This window comes from Rana temporaria, chromosome 2, assembly GCF_905171775.1.
Source record: "Rana temporaria chromosome 2, aRanTem1.1, whole genome shotgun sequence".
Classification (NCBI taxonomy): Eukaryota; Metazoa; Chordata; class Amphibia; order Anura; family Ranidae; genus Rana; species Rana temporaria.
In genome coordinates, this window is record NC_053490.1 from 309,649,503 (window position 1) to 309,670,164 (window position 20,662).

Sequence of the window (20,662 nt, forward strand, 5' to 3'; positions counted from 1 at the left end):
GTCGGGTTCCTCCTGACTTTATGTCTGACAATCTTGTCGGCTGGGACAGTTGATCTAACCCTTCCCTTCCTTATTGCATTCAAAATAAAAAGTATTGTCTTTAATACACTTTAATTCTAGCTATATACTATACATACACAGAATAACTTAAACAAGTAACCCTCTATTGAGGGGATGATTTACAGTGGGGAAAATTATTATTTGGTCCCCTGCTGGTTTTGTAAGTTTGCCCACTTACAAAGAAATGAAGGGTCTATAATTGTTATCATAGGTGTATTTTAAATGATAGAGACATAATATCAACCACAAATCAAATCCAGAAAAAGCACACAATACAAATGTTATAAATTCAGTGAGTAAAATAACTATCTGTCCACAGAATCTCTTTCTTCCATTCAAACTCACCATTATGGGCAAGACCAAAGAGCTGTCAAAGGACATCAGGGACAACCTCGTAGACCTACACAAGGCTAGAATGGGCTACAAGACCATCAGCAAGAATCTTGGTGAGAAGGAGACAACTGTTGGAGTGATTATTTGTAAATAGAAGAAACACAAAACAACCATCAAATCACCCTTGGTCTAGAGCAGGGGTCCTCAAACTTTTTAAACATGGGGCCAGTTCACGGTCCCTCAGACTGTTGGGGGGCCGGACTATAGTTTAAAAAAAATATGAACCTATGCACACATCTTATTTGAAGTACAAAAAAACAGGAAAAAACAATACAATATTTAAAATAAAGAACAATTTTAATCAACATAAACTTATTAGTAATTCACAGACTCCCCTCATCACAGAACCCCTCCACAACACAGATTCCTCTCCATTACAGATCCCCCTCCCTATCACAGACCCCCCTCATCACGGAACCCCCCCATCACAGATTCCTCTCCATTACAGATCCGCCCCCATCAAAGATTCCCCCCGTATTAGGTCCCCCCATCACAAAGCGCCCCAACACAAACTTCTCTCCATTACAAAGCCCCCAATAACAGACGCCCCATCACACAGACCCCCAACACAAAGGGAGGGGAGAGGATAGGACAGAGAAGGAGCAGTCAGGTGGAGGGTAGGACAGAGTGGGAGCAGCCAGATGAAGAGGAGGACAGGGTGGATGCAGCCAGGTGGAGGGGAGGACAGGGTGGATGCAGCCAAGTGTAGGGGAGGACAGGGTGGATGCAGCCAGGTGGAGGGGAGCACAGGGTGGGAGCAGCCAGGTGGAGGGTAGGACAGGATGGGAGCCAGTGCTTTAAGTGGGCCAAAAGAGGTGCCGGTACTCTATTAGGCGCCGGTGCTCCCCCCCCCCCAATACTGAACATGAAAATACCCTTGGCTGCGTGTGATGGGCACAGTGGCTGCATTTGATGGGCACAGTGGCTGCATTAGATGGGCACAGTGGCGACAATTGATGGTGGCACAGTGGCTGCGTGTGGTGGCACAGTGGCTGCGTGTGATGGCACAGTGGCTGCGTTTGATGGGCACAGTGGCTGTGTTTGATGGCACAGTGGCGACAATTGATGGCACAGTGGCAGTGTGAGTTGGCACAGTGGCTGCATGTGATGGCACAGTGGCGACAATTGATGGCACTGTGGCTGCGTGTGTTCGCACAGTGGCTGCATGTGATGGCACAGTGGCTGCGTTTGGTGGCACAGTGGCTGCGTGTGATGGGCAGAGTGGCGACAATTGATGGCACAGTGGCTGCATTTGATGGGCACAGTGGCTGCGTTTGGTGGTACAGTGAGGCTGCAATTAATGGGGGTTTTTTTTAGTTAGAGAAGGCAAGCTCAAAATAACTCAAAAATATTTTTTTCTGCCATTTTTTTATTAAAAAACTGATGGTCACCTCAGTCCAACCCCCCCTCCCTCCAATACAGTCAATTATTTTCTTACTTTCTTCTGTTGCAGTCCTGAGTCCAGGATCCAGACAGTAGCAGCACTAGGAACTGTAGACGCAGGCTGAGCTAAGGCTCCTCGTGACTTGGGCTTCTTTCCTTGCCGCCGACACAGCTCCCTGCGCGAGTCCTCCTCTCACCTCTCACCTCGCCTCCGGCGTGACGTCACGCGGCGCACGCCGGGGAATGAACCAACTCTCCTCCATGGAGGGGGGGTCGAAGAAACGCACAGGACAGGAGTGACAGGACAGAGGAAAGGGAGCCAGGAGCGCACTCAGCAGCAGTGAGTCAGCTCCGGGACGGCGGCATACAGTTTCTATTGTGTCTGCGCTGCCTGTCTGACACACATTACCGGCCCGCAACTCGACAAGCCCACCGGCTGCGTTCCGGTACTGTAAACCCACGTACTGGGCGCACGGAGAGGTGCTGGTACTCTCCAGGGCCATTTTTGGAAGTGGCGGTACTGAGTACCGCCGCGTTCCGGCCCAGTTAAAGCACTGATGGGAGCAGTCAGGTGAAGGGGAAGACATGATGGGAGCAGCCAGGTGGAGGGTAGAATAGAGTTGGAGCAGCCAGGTGGAGAATAGAAAAGAGTTGGAGCAGCCAGTTGGAGGGTAGAATAGAGTTGGAGCAGCCAGGTGGAGTGTAGAATAGAGTTGGAGTAGCCAGGTGGAGGGTAGAACAGAGTGGGAGCAGCCAGGTGGAAGGAAGGACAGGGTGAATGCAGCCAGGTGGAGGGGAGGACAGAGTGGGAGCAGCCAGGTGGAAGGAAGGATAGGGTGGATGCAGCCAGGTTGAGGGGAGGACAGGGTGGGAGCAGCCAGGTGGAGGGTAGAATAGAGTTGGAGCAGCCAGGTGGAAGGAAGGACAGGGTGGATGCAGCCAGGCAGAGGGTAGAATAGAGTTGAAGCAGCCAGGTGGAGAGTAGAACAGAGTGGGAGCAGCCAGGTGGAGGGTAGAATAGAGTTGGAGCAGCCAGGTGGAGGGTAGAATAGAGTTGGAGCAGCCAGGTGGAGGGTAAAACAGGGTGGGAGCAGCCAGGTGGAAGGAAGGACAGGGTGGACGCAGTCAGGTGAAAGGAAGGACAGGGTGGATGCAGTCAGGTGGAAGGAAGGACAGGGTGAATGCAGTCAGGTGGAGGGTAGAACAGAGTGGGAGCAGCCAGGTGGAGGGTAGAACAGAATGGGAGCAGTCAGGTGGAGTGGAGGACAGGGTGGATGCAGTCAGGTGGAGGGGAGGACAGAGTGGGAGCAGCCAGTTGGAGGGTAGAATAGAGTGGGAGCAGCCAGGTGGAGGGTAGAATAGAGTGGGAGCAGCCAGGTGGAGGGTAGAACAGAGTTGGAGCAGCCAGGTGGAGGGTAGAACAGAGTGGGAGCAGCCAGGTGGAGAGTAGAACAGAGTGGGAGCAGCCAGGTGGAGGGTAGAACAGAGTGGGAGCAGCCAGGTGGAGGGTAGAACACAGTGGGAGCAGCCAGGTGGAGGGTAGAACACAGTGGGAGCAGCCAGGTGGAAGGTAGAATAGAGTTGGAGCAGCCAGGTGGAGGGTAGAACAGAGTGGGAGCAGCCAGGTGGTGGGTAGAACAGAGTAGGAGCAGCCAGATAGATGGGAGGTAAGTTCTTACCTTGGAGGATAATAAAATAATCACTGGCTCCCTCCACTCGACAGCCTCATGGCATTTCTTCTCCTCTCTTCCTATTCCCCCTCCCGCTCGGCATGTTGGGGGCTGAACTCCTCTCAGGGAATCATCATGGGGCCTGCTGGTATCCAGGACTACAATTCCCATAATGCTCTAGTTACCCAGCTATTGGCTCTGAATGTAGCCAATAGGCGCAGGCATTGCCAGGTGAATGCTCTGCTCAAGGAGAGGGAGGGGTGGAATTCCCCTGCAGCTGCGGCTCTGCCTGTGTCCCTTCTCAGAGCCTGTCAGTTTCGTCGCCACTGCCCTGTCACTAGTTTCAGTCCACGGGCCGGGTAAATCACACTGGCGGGCCGGATACGGCCCGCGGGCCGTAGTTTGAGGACCCCTGGTCTAGAGCTTCATGCAAGATTTTGTCTCGTGGGGTAAGGATGATCATGAGAAAAGTTAGGGATTAGCCCAGAACTACATGGGAGGAACTTGTGAATGATCTCAAGGCAGTTGGGGAAAAAGAAAGGGGGAGGGAGCTAGGTGGGACTTTATATAAAACATATGTGAATAAAGTTCCACTTTAGTTCTCTTTTGTTTCTAGTTTCTACTCAAGGCAGTTGGGACCACAGTAACCAAACAAGCCATTGGTACCACAATATGATTAAAATCCTGCAGCACCTGCAAGGTCCCCCTCCTCAAGAAGGAACATGTACAGACCCGTCTGAAGTTTGCCAATGATAGTTAGTCAGGTTGAAAAAAAGATACAAGTCCATCCAGTTCAACCACAAAAAAATAAACAAACAAAATAAAAAAAACACAGTACAATCCCATACACCCAACTCCATACCCACAATTGATCCAGAGGAAGGCAAAAAAAAAAAAAACAGCAGAGCATGATCCAATTTGCTACAGCAGGGGAAAAAATTCCTTCCTGATCCCCGAGAGGCAATCGGATTTACCCTGGATCAACTTCACCTACAAATCTTACAAATCCCGGCCTTTCTTAAGCACTTAACCCCCGGACCATATTGCTGGTCAAAGACCAGAGCACTTTTTGCGATTCAGCACTGTGTCGCTTTAACTGACAATTGTGCGGTTGTGCGACGTGGCTCCCAAACAAAATTGGCGTCCTTTTTTCCCCACAAATAGAGCTTTCTTTTGGTGGTATTTGATCACCTCTGCGGTTTTTAGTTTTTGCGCTATAAACAAAAATACTGCGACAATTTAAAAAAAAATGAATATTTTTTTACTTTTTGCTATAATAAATATATAAAAAAATATTTTTTTCCCTCAGTTTAGGCCGATACGTATTCGTCTACATATTTTTCGTAAAAGTTTGCGCAAAAGTTATAGCGTTTACAAAATAAGGGGTATTTTTATTAATATTTTTTTTTTACTAGTAATGGTGGCGATAAGCGATTTTTTTCGGTACTGCGACATTATGGCGGACACTTCGGACACTTTTGACACATTTTTGGGACCATTGGCATTTTTTTTAGCGATCAGTGCTATAAAAATGCGTTGGATTACTATAAAAATGCCACTGGTAGTGAGGGGGTTAACACTAGGGGGCGGGGAAGAGGTTAAGTATGTCCCTGGGTGTGTTCTAACTGTAGGGGGGTGGCCTCACTAGGGGAAATGACAGATCTTCTGTTCATACATTGTATGAACAGAAAATCAGCATTTCCCTCCCTGACAGGACCGGGAGCTGTGTGTTTACACACACAGCTCCCGGTCCCCGCTCTGTAACGAGCGATCGCGTGTGCCCGGCGGCGATCGTGCCCACCGGGCACATGCACGGGAGCCGGGGCGACGCGCCCCTAGTGGCAAGCGCGAGAGCTGATGTAGAGCTACGGGCTCTCGTAAAACGATGGCGGCAGGTCGGCAAGTAGTTAAAGAAATCTACTGAGCTGGCCAGAACCCAGTCTGGAGGGAGTCTGTTCCACATTTTCACAGCTCTTACTGTGAAGAAACCTTTCCATATTTGAGGATGAAATCTCTTTTCCTCTAGACGTAAAGAGTGCCCCCTTGTCCTCAGTGTTGACCGTAAAGTGAATAACTCAACACCAAGTTCACTATATGAACCCCTTTTATATTTGTACATGTTGATCATATCCCCCGTTATTCTCCTCTTCTCAAGAGTGAATACATTTAGATCTTCTAGTCTTTCCTCATAGCTGAGCTCCTCCATGCCTCTTATCAGTTTGGTTGCCCTTCTCTGCACTTTCTCCAGTTCTCCGATATCCTTTTTGAGAACTGGTGCCCAAAACTGAACTGCATATTCCAGATGAGGTATTACTAATGCTTTGTACAGGGGTAAAATGATATCTCTCTCTCTCTGGAGTCCATACCTCTCTTAATACAAGAAAGGATTTTGCTTGCTTTGGAAACCGCAGCTTGGCATTGCATGCCATTATTGAGCTTATGATCAACTAAAACCCCCAGATCCTTCTCCACTACAGATCCCCCCAGTTGTACTCCCCCTAGCATGTATGATGCATGCATTTTCTTAGTCCCCAAGTGCATAACTTTACATTTATCAACATTAAAACTCATCTGCCACATAGTCGCCCAATTAGACAGAGCATTGAGGTCGGCTTGTAAATTGGAGACATCCTGTGAGGACGTTATTCCACTGCATAGCTTGGTGTCATCTGCAAAGACAGAAATGTTACCTTTGTTCTCAGACCCAATATCATTTATAAATATATTGAAAAGTAAGGGTCCCAGCACTGAACCTTGGGGTACACCACTGATAACCTTGGACCATTCAGAGTAAGAATCATTAACCACGACTCTCTGAATTCTGTCTTTCAGCCAGTTTTCTATCCATTTACAAACTGATATATCCAATCCTGTAGACCTTACCTTACACATGAGCCGTGTGTGCGGAACTGTATCGAATGCTTTTGCAAAATCCAAGTATATCACGTCCACAGCCACGCCTCTGTCCAAGGTTTTACCTTCCTCTTCATAAAAGGAAATCAGGTTTGTCTGATAACTTCTGTCTTTCATGAATCCATGCTGTCTACTGCTTAAATAGTTTTTTTTCCAGCAAGAACTCATCCATGTGGTCTTTTATTAAACGTTCCAGTATCTTCCCAACTATAGAAGTTAAACTAACAGGTCTATAGTTACTTGGTAAAGACTTTGTTCCCTTTTTAAATATAGGCACCACATTGGCTCTGCGTCAATCCAGTGGTACTATTCCTGTCATTAATGAGTCCCTAAATATTAGATACAGTGGAATGAAATGACAGAGCTCAATTCTTTTAGGATCCGTGGGTGGATGCCATCTGGTCCAGGTGCTTTATCCACCTTTATTCTGTCTAAATATTTCTGGACCATATCACTTTTGAGCCATTGTGGATTTGGGGCTGTGTCACTCCCACCCCCATTGTGGACATGAGCTCCCTCATGCTCCATTGTATACACAGAGCTGAAGAAAGCATTTAATACATTTTCCTTCTCTTTGTCCTCAGTCACCCACTCTAGATTATTTTGTAAGGGGCCTACATGTTCAGACTTCACCTTTTTACTATTAATATACTTAACCACCAGACCTTAGGTGTTTTTCAGATTTGGTGTTTGCAAGACTAAAACTGTTTTTTCTGCTAGAAAATTACTTAAAACCCCCAAACATTATATATATTTTTTCTAACACCCTAGAGAATAAAATAGTGGTCATTGCAATACTTTTTGTCACACCGTATTTGCGCAGCGGTCTTACAAGCGCACTTTTTTTGGAAAAAAATCACTTTTTTGAATTAAAAAATAAGACAACAATAAATTTGGCCCAATTTTTTTATATATTGTGAAAGATAATGTTACGCCGAGTAAAATGATACCCAACATGTCACTCTTAAAAATTGCGCCCGCTCGTGGCATGGCGTCAAACTTTTACCCTTAAAAATCTCGATAGGCGATGTTTAAAAAATTCTAGAGGTTGCATTTTTTGAGCTACAGAGTAGGCCTAGGGCTATAATTATTGCTCTCACTCTAACGATCGCGGCGATACCTCACTTGTGTGATTTGAACACCGTTTTCATATGCGGGCGCTACTCGCGTATGCGTTCGCTTCTGCACGCGAGCTCGTCGGGACGGGGCGCTTTAAAAACATTTTTTTTTTGTTTTCTTATTTATTTTTATTTATTTTATTACTTTTTACACTGAAAAAATTTTTTTTATCACTTTTATTCCTATTATAAGGAATGTAAACATCCCTTGTAATAGAAACAAGCATGACAGGTCCTCTTAAATATGAGATCTGGGGTCAAAAAGACCTCAGATCTCATATTTGGGCTTAAATGCAAAAAAAGAAAAAAAAAATTGGAAATGTCATTTTTTCAAATGACAAAAAAAAAAATTGTCTCTTTAAGAGGCTGGGCGGGACTGACGTTTTGACGTCACTTCCGCCCAGCAGAGCTATAGGGACGGGCGAAGGAGATTTTTCCTTCAGTCTCGTCCCCGCTCAGCTGCCGAACGGTCCCGATCGCCTCCGCCGCTACCGACGGCTCCGGTAAGCGGCGGAGGGCGCGGGAGAGCGGCGGGAGGGGGGGGCCCCTCTCCCACCACCGATAACGGCGATCTTGCGGCAAATCCGCCGCGGAGACCGCCGTTATCGTTTACCAGACCGCGCATACTAAAGATTGATACCTTGGTTGTGGCAGCAGCTGCTGCCGTTACAGAGATATCAATCTTTAAAAAATGGACGTACATCGTCGTGCGCAGGTCTGGAAGTGGTTAAAGAATTTTTTGGGGTTTGTCCTACTATCTTTTGCAATCTGTCGTTCATTTTGAATTTTTGCATCCTTGATTTCCTTTTTACATATCCTGTTATATTCTTTGTAACATTTAAACGACACTAGTGTTCCTTCATTTTTATATTTTTTAAAAGCTATTTTCTTATTGTTTATAGCTTTTTTAACTTTGACCGTGAGCCACATAGGTTTTATTTTTAGCCTTTAAAAATTATTGCCCATGGGAATATACTTTGCAGTGAGTTCACAAACAGTCTTTTTGAAGAATTCCCATTTCTGTTCTGTGTGATCATCTATTCTAAATGATTCAGAGAAGGATTGGGGGAAATTACTGTGGTCAGATGAGACCAAAATTGAGCTTTTTGGCATTACCTCTACTCACCGTGTTTGGAGAAAGAAAAATGCAGACTATGGCCTTAAGAACACCATCTCTACAGTCAGGCACAGAGGTGGAAACATTATGCTTTGGGGCTGTTTCTCTGCTAACGGTACAGCCGACTTTGCCACATTGAGGGGTCAATGGACGGGGCGATGTATTGTAAAATCTTGGATGAGAATCTTCTTCCCTCAGGCAGGACACTGAAGATGGGTCGTGGATAGATCTTCTAGCATGACAATGACCCAAAACATTCCGCCAAGGCAACAAAGGAGTGGCTGAAGAAGCACATTAAGGTCATGGAGTGGCCTAACTAGTCTCTAGACATTAATCCTATAAACATTTAATGGAGGGAGTTGAAACTTCAAGTTGCCAAGCAACAGCCAAGAAACCATAAGGATTTAGAGAAGATCTGTAAAGAGTGGACCAAAATCCCTCCTGAGATGTATGCAAACCTGGTCACCAACTATAAGAAACGTCTTACCTCTGTGCTTGCCACCAAGTACTAAGTCATGTTTTGCTTGGGGATCCAATACTTATTTTACTCACTGAACTGCAACTCAATTTATAACATTTCAGACGGGCCTGTACATGTGCCTTCTTGAGGGAGCTGCAGGATTTCAATCCTTGATGGTGTATTGTGTTACCGATGGCTTGTTTGGTCACTGTGGTCCCCACTGCCTTGAGATCATTCACAAGTTCCTCCCGTGGAGTTCTGGTCTGATCCCTAACTTTTGTTATGATCAATCTTACCCCATGGGGCAAAATCTTGCATGGAGCTCCAGACCAAGGGCGATTGATGTTTTTTTGCATTTCTTCTATTTGCAAATAATCGCTTCAACAGTTGTCTCCTGCTCACCAAGCTTCTTGCTGATGGTCTTGTAGCCCATTGTAGCCTTGTGTTTTTTCTGGATATTTGGTTGATTTTCTGTCTCCATCATTTAAAATACACCTATAAAAAATCCCCACTGTATTTAGCAAATCAGCGTTTTCTTCAGCCCCTCCAAGCATACAATTTTACAAATTCATCCATGTTCATTTAGTTTGTCATTTCATACTTATTCATGTTTCAGCTACAGTACTACTGGCCATTTTATTTTTAACAAGAAAACTACTGCACATTTTTACATGACTGACTGACTTGTTCACTGTGTATCTACTTGGCACAACAAATGTTTAGCAGTGTACCACATTAGCGATCATTTAAAAAAAATATGCAGAGTAATAATAGCAATCAGACTCCAGCTATCGTTTGATTAGTCATGATTAAATATCGAAATTCATCGCCCTACCATCAGAATTACAGAGATATAAAATGTATGCAAGTTTGTGAATACACAGTTCAATATATTTAGTCTTCTCTTTATCATCTTAGCTTATCATTTCATGGAAACGACAGAGATGATGACACTCCTGAGAATCGGCATTTAATCTGGAAATTAACTAGCAACTGGTTCTAGTGAATGAATGAAGTGTCTTAGTCATAATAGCTGTTCTATTGTTTGAATGGCTTGCGAGTGTATATAAGGGTCTGCAAAGAATTCCACATTCACTAACTGGCCAGAGGATTATCTCTCTGTCTGCGAAGCGGTTCCTAAATCTTTACTCACAAGACTCTGGTACCCCACTTTATTGTAAGTACTGGCTTTTTTATTTATGCAATGTCTGCTTAGCAAAAGTTGATAAAACAAAAACATGATACAAGTATTGTGCTGTATACACAAAAATCAATAATACATTATGCATCGACAAAGGCAGTTTGGAGAGAAGACATGGGGATTGTTACAAATATTAGGGCATTGATTTACAGTCCACATACCTGCCATATTGATGGTCCAATGAGACAGCAGACAGTCATAGGGAACCCTACAGAATAATATAGTCATAGAATGGAAATATACATCAAATAGAACCTCATGAAATTATGATTCTAACGTTATCTACTTGAACTTATAGTGAAAAATGTGTTTGAAAATACATATACACACATATAAAATTGTAATATCAATTAGTATACATTTTAGGAAACAGAACAGTAACCATTAGTATAGTAACAATTACAAAGGTACAATTATTTATATTTTAAAAGCAACCATCTTTAGCTATTTTCCAAAATGCAGATGCATGTTTTTAATTAACAATTGTTAAAACAAATAGGAGAAAGAAATAAAAATAAATAAAAATGTATACTGTCTTAATATTGAATATTAAGGATGATCATGATGGAGGAGGGATCTTCGCTTTTTCTCATTACTACTGTTTATGTTTTGCTATACAACTGTATGTACTTTCCCTTAGAATCAGTTTATGCATGTGTATTATCTGTGTATGAATTATTTTAGGATAATTTTTACTGTTATCGCAAATTATATTAAGTTTTAAAAGTCTTTAACAATTATCTCAAGTTGAACAATGTTCAACACTTTCGTGAAGCGTTTCAGTAACACAATGGAATAGGATAGAGAGATATTTTTTAAAAAAATGGAAATTCCAAGTGGGGATTTTTTTCCTGTTGTTTGATGTGGATGTCCCTTACAAAATCTGCAGATAGAATAAAAACACAACATGATAATGTTCTAAAATACTTGGAACATATGTCAGAAGAAACTGTTGTAGGAGCAATGGGAAAGCTTATGCTGTTAAAGAGGAACTCCAGGCACACAGAAATATATTGTTGAGCTTTACATTTTGTGGTTTTATTTGCCAAAGGATTTGACATTTTCTTCAACCTGTCTTATAATTAACACAACTCTATCCCACTCCACAAACAGAAATGATCACTTACCACTACCTTAAACAGCTTTCTGGATCACCTTTATGCTTTACAGCATTACAAACTCTTTGGCAGCTAAAACTGTAAATATGTGTTTATTTCAGCTATAGATTTGCGTAAACGTGAATGACTGTATACCTACAAAAATGAATGCTGTAGTAAAACCTACCTGTGCCTAACAATTCATATATTCAGTGCAGGACTCCAGGAAAATGGTTAATACAACCATTTTCCTGGAGTCCTGCACTGAATATATGAATTGTTAGGCACAGGTAGGTTTTACTACAGCATTCATTTTTGTAGGTATACAGTCATGCACGTTTACACAAATCTATACCTAAACATGTCAGGATCAAATAATGGAGACTGCCATTGGTACCCTATTTTTAAAGTATATCTCAACCCAAGAAAACAAATGTAATATACTACAGCCTATCAGTCCTTAGTGTCTATAACTGTCTTAATGTTTCAAGGAAAATAATACTTTAAGCACATACAGAAAATATTTGTTGAACTTGCCAGAAATACAGCGTTCTTGTCACCCAGAGAAAGGAGGTATGTTTCTCACAAAATTACCGAGTGAAAAAATCCTAAAAAAAAAAAATATCCTAAAAAAAAAAAAAAAAAGGAAAAGGAAAATAAATGTTGCCACCTCATCTAAGGACAGGTAATCTGCAACATATTACATTTTTACCTTTTGGTTAAGAGCTGCACAGCTGTCATCCTAATTTTTCCCTTTACTGCACATAGCAAGTTAAACTATGGCCAGAACATTTAAGGCAGCTTTAGCTGCAACAAATACCTTCAACAAATATGGTCTTCTTTTATAATATAATGCTGAAGCAACTGCGTAATAAGGGCTCAGTGTTCCATTTTTTTTGTCTGCAAGACCAGTGAATGTTGTGCCCGCTCCTTCCATAGGCCACTGGTTGCATAGCATCCCCTGCCAAGTACCTGTATGTAGAGCCAAATAAGATGAGGTGGTAGGAGGTAAGAAAGAGCCTGCAAGGGTGATGGGAGGGCACAAGTGCCAGAACTGGTAAATGGAACTTGAAGTGCTGCAATACAGCTGGTATTGCACAGAGGAACACTAAGTTCAAATTTAAGGTAAGTCAGGTCACAGGTCAAAGTTGGTAGCAGATGTACTGTAAAACACAAAATTGTAGGCAGAAACAATGTCACGAACAAGCAGAAGTTGGCAATGTGCAGGCAGTGTAGTACCAAGTTAATAGACAGAATTGTGGTCAGGCTGAGGTGCATAATTGAAGCCAACAGCAATCATAAGCAGACAGAGGATATCAAAATGTAGGCAAGGTGAAAGAAGGGTCAGAAACAAAGTCTGGCACAAGTTCAGAATCAGGAATCAGAGGTATACAGACAAAGACCATTCAGCAATTGGCCTATGAAAGAACTTTTAAAGGTTTTAACAGCTTGCTTGGCACCAACGTCTATGGTAGACATGCATGCATGCTGCTGCACAATCTGTGATGCACGTGTGATAATTAGGCACAGAAACATGTATGCTTATGCATTTGTGCACGAGTCTGATGACTGGCACAATATTCCTGACATCCCTACTTACTTATTTTCTTACCAGCAGCAACTTAATTACATCACGGCTGGCTGGAGGTCCTGGGCATATCACATTCCTGCTTTGTCCTGCCCACCATGACATAATGGTAGAGGATTAATAGGCCAAAAGAATCTGGTCTGTCATACTTATTCACACCCATAATCCCACCCACAATAGAGTTAAGTGACTGCTACAATTCTCATTTTATGTTGGAAATTGTAGTTTGTTCCAGCGGCACCATGCATTCATGTAACATTTTTTAAAGAAACTGATTTATTTGTATTAAAAATACATTTAAACCAAAAAAATTAATAAAAAAAACAGCACAAATATGTTACTGCAAATGCAGCAAAAAACATAGGGGGACATTTACGGAAAATGGAGCACACAGATTCTGGTACAGCTATGCATAGACACCAATCAGTTCTAGGTTTTATTGTCAAAGCTTAATTGAAAAATTTGAAGTTAGAGGCTGATTGGTTAGCATGCACAGCTGGACCAGATTCTGCTTGTCCCCGTTTTGGTAAATCCCCTAGAATGTACGATACTATTGATTTTAAGCTTCTAAAAACTGGCATTTTTTTCAACTTTTTGCAATATATAGTGTTTCATTATATCTTTATTGCCATTATTTAATTGGCAGAGATGCTTTTTGCCACACTTGATATTTTGGCGCAAAAATAACCAACTCAAAAATGTTATTATCCCCTAAACTTACTCCTTACTGCTTACTCCTTATTGCTTATTGAAGCAAAAAGAGAACCAGATTCAAATCCTATGGAGTCATATGGGAACAGATGGGGGGAGCTACATGAGGTTCCCCTGTACAAATGAGGTTCCCCTGAAAACAAAAACAGAAACTTTACTCTAGATAGTATTAAAAGCTAAACCAAAAAAGTCCAGGCCCAACTAATATATGCTTTCCCCCTTCCAATGAAAGGCCTAGTAGCCTTCCTAACCTAAAGCATTGTAGGAATCACGGATTCAGAGATTACCATCGATATAAAAACCTAAGCTTTAACAGTCAGTGACCGGTTAGGCGAACTACCCTGAAGAAAGATGGTAAATCAGGCCTCCGGACAATGTACTAGAGCCCATATAGCAATCACCAAGAGTCTTACCAGGTCGGTATACAACATGTATCTGAACCAGACCGGAGCAATGAAGATCACTGCGTTGGTCTCCATCTTGATAAGGAAGAAGTTACAAAAAAGAAAAGTCAAAGAACTGGGTGTGCTGATCCTATGGAACCACTTGAACATCTCCTAAATGATCCCTGTACCCGAAACATACCCATCTATTTTGTGTTAAACCTGGAGGCCATTCTACCTATATTGCCACAGTGAAATTTCTAGTTCCCCCCCTGATGGATGGCATATGACACTTCCATTTTGTTGTCTGGCTAAATTTAGATCAGATGACCTTCCAGCTGGATAGCCCCAATGCTGCAGAGACAGCTGAATTACCCAAAGTACTACAATGTTGATCAGGAGTGAATACTCCCGAAATCATCAATTCCCTTGCACAGACAGGGATCTAAGGCCTGTCCCTCAGCCTGATAAGCTGTCATCTATCATAAGAATATTTCAAAAGATGGGAATGCTGGACTTCTCCGATTCTAGGGCCAAACAAATGTGTACATTTGTGATCTTCTGATAATGTGCAAGTGAAACTAGGCATTAGTTCAATGTCCATGCTCAGTAGTGATGTATGACCAATGTACCAAGTTTATAAGGCACTGTGCTTTTATTGACCCTCAGGCCGGGTACTCACGACCAAACATGTATGGTGAAAGCGGTCCGTCGGACTGTTTTCACCATACATGTCTGCCAGAGGGCTTCTGTACGATGGTTGTACACACCATCGTACAGAAGTCCGCGCGTAAACAATACGCGGGGCGTGTCCGCGGTGTCGCCGCGTCGATGACGCGGTGTCGCCGCGACAATGACGCAGCGACGTGGGCGGCCCGCCTTTAAAATGCTTCCACGCATTCGTCGAAGTCATTCGACGCATGCGAGGGACGGCGGGCGCCTGGACATGTACGGTAGGTCTGTACTGACGACCGTACATGTCCGAGCGGGCAGGATTCCAGCGGACTGTTTTAAAACAAGTCCAGGAATATTTGTCCGCTGGGAAAAGGCCCGGCGGGCAAATGTTTGCTGGAATTCGGCCCGCTCGCGCCCACACACGACCAAACATGTCTGCTGAAACTGGCCTGCGGACCAGTTTCAGCAGACATGTTTGGTCGTGAGTACGGGGCCTCACTTACACATTTCACATTTTGTTGCTATAAAGTCTGGAGGACAGATCTTCATTTCTCCCTGCCTGCAGGAGATTGCCATGTGCGGGATTGCCTCCAGTCTCCCTTCCTTGATGATGCTCTAAGCAACAATGGATGTGAACATCATAGGTCAGGGTATAGTTATGAGAGACAAGCAAAGGAACAAATATTTTTCCCTGGAAGCTCCATGTGCGATCAGGGTATGACACTCTGATTGTACATGGAGGTCCAAGGGAAAGGTTAGCTTTGTCCCTGTGGTGCCACCAGTGTGTGCGCTGCAGGGGGGTCCTGGAACATGGCCAAAGACACGTCATTGGTTCGACAGAGTGCCAAGTTGTGGGACTCCTCTGGAAAATCCTGGGCAATTGGCACCTAAAGAATCTACCAGTAATCAGCTGACTGGAGAGATTTCAAGGATTTAAATAATCCAGCTTGGCTCTTAAAGCAACTGTTGATGGAATATTTTTGTGCTAAGTGAATAGAGAACGGTAGATGAAGAAAATATGTCCACTTAGCTGAAAACACTAGAAAAAAGCTGAGGAATGATGGCTGTGGACTGGGTTATCTTGTGCTGACCCATGGCTTTGTTGTTGCCAGTGTCCATTTCTCCTATAGGTGTCAGTATAACCCCAACAGTCTAAGAATTCCTGTGTCCCTCAGTGGATGAGAAAGAAAAATACTTACCTTACTCCCATGCTTTTAATGGGCTTGCCGAGACAAGGTAACATCAGTGGGTCTTCTTGCACAATTCTGGAAAAACTACGACCCAAATACTGCTGGAGCATGATATTGTACAGTGCAGTAGCATACTCCCCTGAGAATTAAGGTCCTGAGTTTTCCCCAAGATTCCTCTGTGAGGCCCAGTGATGATACTCTTTCAATGTTTTTTCTTCCCGCCATAATGCAGTATTTAGTGGACAGGTTGTGGGGACAGTCTTGGATCTGATCTTCTTTAATAATAATAGATTTTATATATAGAGAGGTAAGCGCCGTATTCCCGAAGCACAGGCGTTCAAATTTGCGCCGGCGTAGTGCAAATTCGTGGGCGTAAGTGGGCGTAAGTGAAAGTAGGAAGGAAGTGGGCGTGATACATTTAAATGAACCGTGACCTTATGCAAATGATGGTCTGAACGGACGGCGCATGCGCCGTCACGTGACCGGGTGTCCCCCGCCCCTATGCGCATGCGCACAACGCGATTGTGAGTTGCTCCGACCAAGTGCATAAATACGCCCAGACATGCGCCCATCGTGTGCAAAAGTACACCTGTTAGTTTAGTCTTGGTGGTGAGCTTACTTTTGCAGTGCTTTGACATGTCTGCTGAGCGTACAAGGAGCAGGAAAAAGAATTTCGCTCATGATGAGAGGGCCATAATTCTCGCAGGCATGGAGAGGCACTATGACCGCCTCCATGGGTCCAGGAGTAAAACGACAAGCAAGGGGAGAAGGGATGAGATCCTGCAGAGGATAACGGATCAAGTGAATGCTGTGGGCAATGAGGCAAGGATGCCCAAAGACATAGCCAAAAAGATTAATGATCTAAGGCGGAGGGTCAAGGACAAGATGGCCCTCATGGCGAGGCATGCCAGGGGCACTGGTGGGGGGACCTGCCTCAAGGGTCCGTCTGACACCAGATGAGGAGGTAGTTGCCCGGTGCCTTACCAGGGTGCAAGTTGAGGGTGTGCCGGGCTATGATTCTGTTCATCCGCCCTTGAGGACAGGTAAGTGTGTTTATTTCTACTATCTGGTGTGTAGCATGTGAGGGAGGAAGGGAATATGTGACAAGTTTGTGGGTCCACCAACATGTGAATGTTTTGTGTCATCCACAGGTGTCCAGGATGTAGCTGGCCCGTCTCGTGCCCCTGCCCGTCCCACACCATCCCCTGATGATGATGCCCCTGCCCGTCCCACACCATCCCCTGATGCTGATGTCCCTGCCCGTCCCACACCATCCCCTGATGCTGATGTCCCTGCCCGTCCCACACCCTCTTCTTCTGATGAAGATGCCCTTGACCCCCAGGGAAGGCAAGCGGCATTGGTGGAGGAGAGTGGTGGCCACGCCTCCATTGAGGAGGTTCTGCAGGATGCGGAGCATTTGGGGGAGGAGGTGTCACTGTCCCTTTTCATGGAGGATTTGGGGAGCTTGGCTGGTCCATCCCGGACCTCAAGCCCACGATCCTCCATATCCTCGGACTCCATCTCCAACCCAGCCACTCCCTCTATCTCCATCCCCAACCCACCCCCTCCATCTAATCACTTCCCCTATGACAGGCCTGAAGCCTCTCGTGGACCAAGGAGGGCAACGCGGAGAACCAGGGGGGTACCCGAGTTCCTGCCTGTGACCCTGACCATTGCGCAGGAAAACCAGACCCGCCTTATGGGTGCGATGGCCCAGGACATCACTCGAGTGGCTGACAGCCTTGGGGAGAGGGGACATGTCACCGATGTGATTCAGGACATTGCAGGCAACACCACTGCAATTATCACCTGTTTGCGGGATCTAGAAAACACCACAGCAAGCCTGGGGAAAGAGTTGCAGACCCTAAATGATTCCGTCCAGGGCCACACAGCTGCCATTGTTGGTGTTCAAACCAAGACCAATAACCTCCAGAGAAAGATAGCGGTGGCATTAGAGGGCAGGCCTCCAGCCCCGGTGGATGCTCCTCTGCCTGATGCAAACCCCCCCCCCCTCAACCAGGCAGTTGAGGAGCCGGGGCCGGGGCCGTGGCCGAAGGCAGACCAATTAGTTTTTTTTTCATTATTATTATTGCTCTGGTAAAGAGATTTATATTTATTTTTCTAATTATTGCTCTGGTAAATAGATTTTTATTTATTTTTCTAAGTATTGCTCTGGTAAAGAGATTTTTATTTATTGTTGACAAATGCACACGGTGAGGCGTGCAGAATAGTGTGACTGGTGTGTGAATGGGGGGGGTGACACTCCTGCCAGCAAAGGGGTGTCACCCTCTGCCGTGTGAAAGGTGTATGAATGTACAGTGACATAATTGGAGCCTTGGCGTGGCGTTACTGCTCCCTAAAACCATGTGGTTTAATTGGGTCTAATCCAATTTGATGTGCATGTGGGGGGTGTGTGCTAGGGACCACAGTGGTGTGCACGCGTGCATTCACATTGTGCCATGTTTAATGTGTGTGTTTATCGTTCAAAGAGACGTTCAACGAGGCATCTCCTGATTGCTGATCCCTCAGCAGATGGGGTACCCTCAGGCAGGGGTGGATTGTCGGGTTGGGGGGTCAGGTCATCACGTAGCTCAATCTGCAGGCCCCTTCTCACAGCGAAGTTGTGCAGAATGCAACATGCCCTGATGATCTGGCACACAAAGTCTGGGGAATACAACAGGGTACCTCCAGACTTATCCAGGCATCGGAAACGGGACTTCAGGAGGCCAAAGGTTTGTTCCACCACTGCACGGGTGCGTATTTGCGCAGCATTGTAGTTTTCCTCTCCTGGGGTTTGGGGGTTCCGGAATGGGGTCATTAGATGGGGTCCCAGTGCATATGCAGAGTCACCTGTAAGGGAAAAGACAGGAGGATGTTAGTCGTGCATGTGCCCCTCGTGATGTCTGCATCATGGGGGGGGACAGTCATACCTGACACCCAAGTCACTCACCAACCAGCCAGCTGTCCCCATACACGTTCTGTTCAAACTCCATTGGAATCTCGCTTTGGCGGTATATATAGCTGTCATGACAGGATCCGGGGTGTTTGGCACGGACGTGCCATATGAGGCCATGGGCATCGACTATCACCTGGACATTGATGGAATGCCAGTGCTTCCAAATGCGGAATATGTGCTCTTGGTCACGGGGGGGCCGTAGTGCCACATGGGTGCAATCAATGGCCCCAATGGTGCGTGGGAATCCTGCAATTCTGACAAAATCTGCCCTTGCCTTATTCCGCTGATGCTCCTGGGTGGGTCTGATGATTTGGTTGGACATGCGTCTCAGGATTGCGGGGACAACCTGGTGCACACACCTGCTCATGCTGGTTTGTGACATCCCAGCCACACCTCCACTTGTGCGCTGAAAAGATCCAGTGGCCAGGAAATGGAGTGTTGCCATGACCTTGAACAGAGGCTGCACTGCATGTGAGCGGTGTGTTGGGCTGGTGAGGTCATCCTGCAGGATTGTGGTTATTTCCTGGATGGCTTGAGTGTTGAATCTGAAGAGGCGATACACCTCTGCTTCCCCGATGGCCAAGACGTCTAATGGCGTTCGGTAAAAACGCTGCCGTGCCCTTCTCCTTCTCCTTTTAAGCGCCTGGGCGCACACTAGTTGTGCTATGACCATGCCTGCCCCTGGCATGTTGGCATACAGAAGTCTTGTCCTGCAAGTGTGGTTGCCCAGCTTGTCCGTAAGGGTGCTGCTAAAGCTGCTCTCCAGCTGACCTGCACACGTCTGGTGCAAAGTTGCCCCTGCTTTTATGAGGGGCAAGTTTACACCGGACGAACAGCTTACGCGCACCGCTCGTAGCCTGCGTCGGGCGGTCGTACGTTCGGGAATCTCCGTATATCCCTCATTTGCATATTTGATTAGGAAATCAATGGGAGCGCTGGGCGTTCTCGGCGTAAATGTGCGCCTACGCTACGCCGGCGTACAAACGTTGCGCCGATCGGAACAAGACTAATTTCTGGCGTACCTGGTTCTGTGGGTACGGCGCACCGATACGACGGCGCATTTGTACACTTACGCCGCGCATATCAAGGTGCCCCGGCGTAACGCCTTTGAGAATCTGGCCCTATGAGTGTAAAAAGAGGAAGTTAATTTCTCAAGCGCCACCCTTTGGGCCTCTTCTGCTTGTAGCGCCCTGCTCCCAATTATTGGGGCGCTACTATAAATTTAGGGGGTGTCTGAGCCCATAGTTGGGCTCAGACCTTACTAATTCTGTGTAAATTAGCCTCTGTTCTGGCTAGGTTTTGCTTGATAGAAATTTTCCCTTGTTGCCTGTAGGTGACGTTACCACCTCAGGCCCATGTTGGAACTCGGTCGAACCATGGTGTGTTAAGTGACCCTTCTCGGCAGCAGCCCAGTGGGAGAGGTGCCTCTCTGTGCATGCTGGGAGGGTATACTTAAGGGGCAGACACTGTTTTTCGGGGTCCTTCGCCTCGTGGCCCTCCTGGCGCGAGGTGTGTGTGTGATTTCAGCCTCGGGACCACGTCTGGTCCGTGGCTGTATTCCTATCGGGTAGGCCCAGCTATGCCGGCTGGGGCCTATGGCTCGAGAAGGAATGCCAAGCTGTCCATCCGAGTGGGGGAAGCTGCTTAACAAAGGAAACCGGGGGAGGACCTGCCCTGGAGGAGACCAAGCAAGGCAAGCTGATGTCTCGGGATAGGCCTGGTGACCTCGTTATAAAAGGGATCCACT

At 45.6% G+C, this 20,662-nt stretch overlaps 1 protein-coding gene across 1 annotated transcript in view; it reads left to right on the forward strand.

Moving 5' to 3' along the window:
• Nucleotides 1–9,845: 9,845 nt before the first annotated feature.
• Nucleotides 9,846–20,662, forward strand: part of LOC120927000 (parathyroid hormone-like) — a 39,515-nt gene continuing 28,698 nt past the window's right edge. Inside the window, exon 1 of the mRNA XM_040337370.1 lies at nucleotides 9,846–10,291. The gene's annotated coding sequence lies outside the window, so the exon portion shown is untranslated. The remainder of the gene's footprint in view (nucleotides 10,292–20,662) is intronic.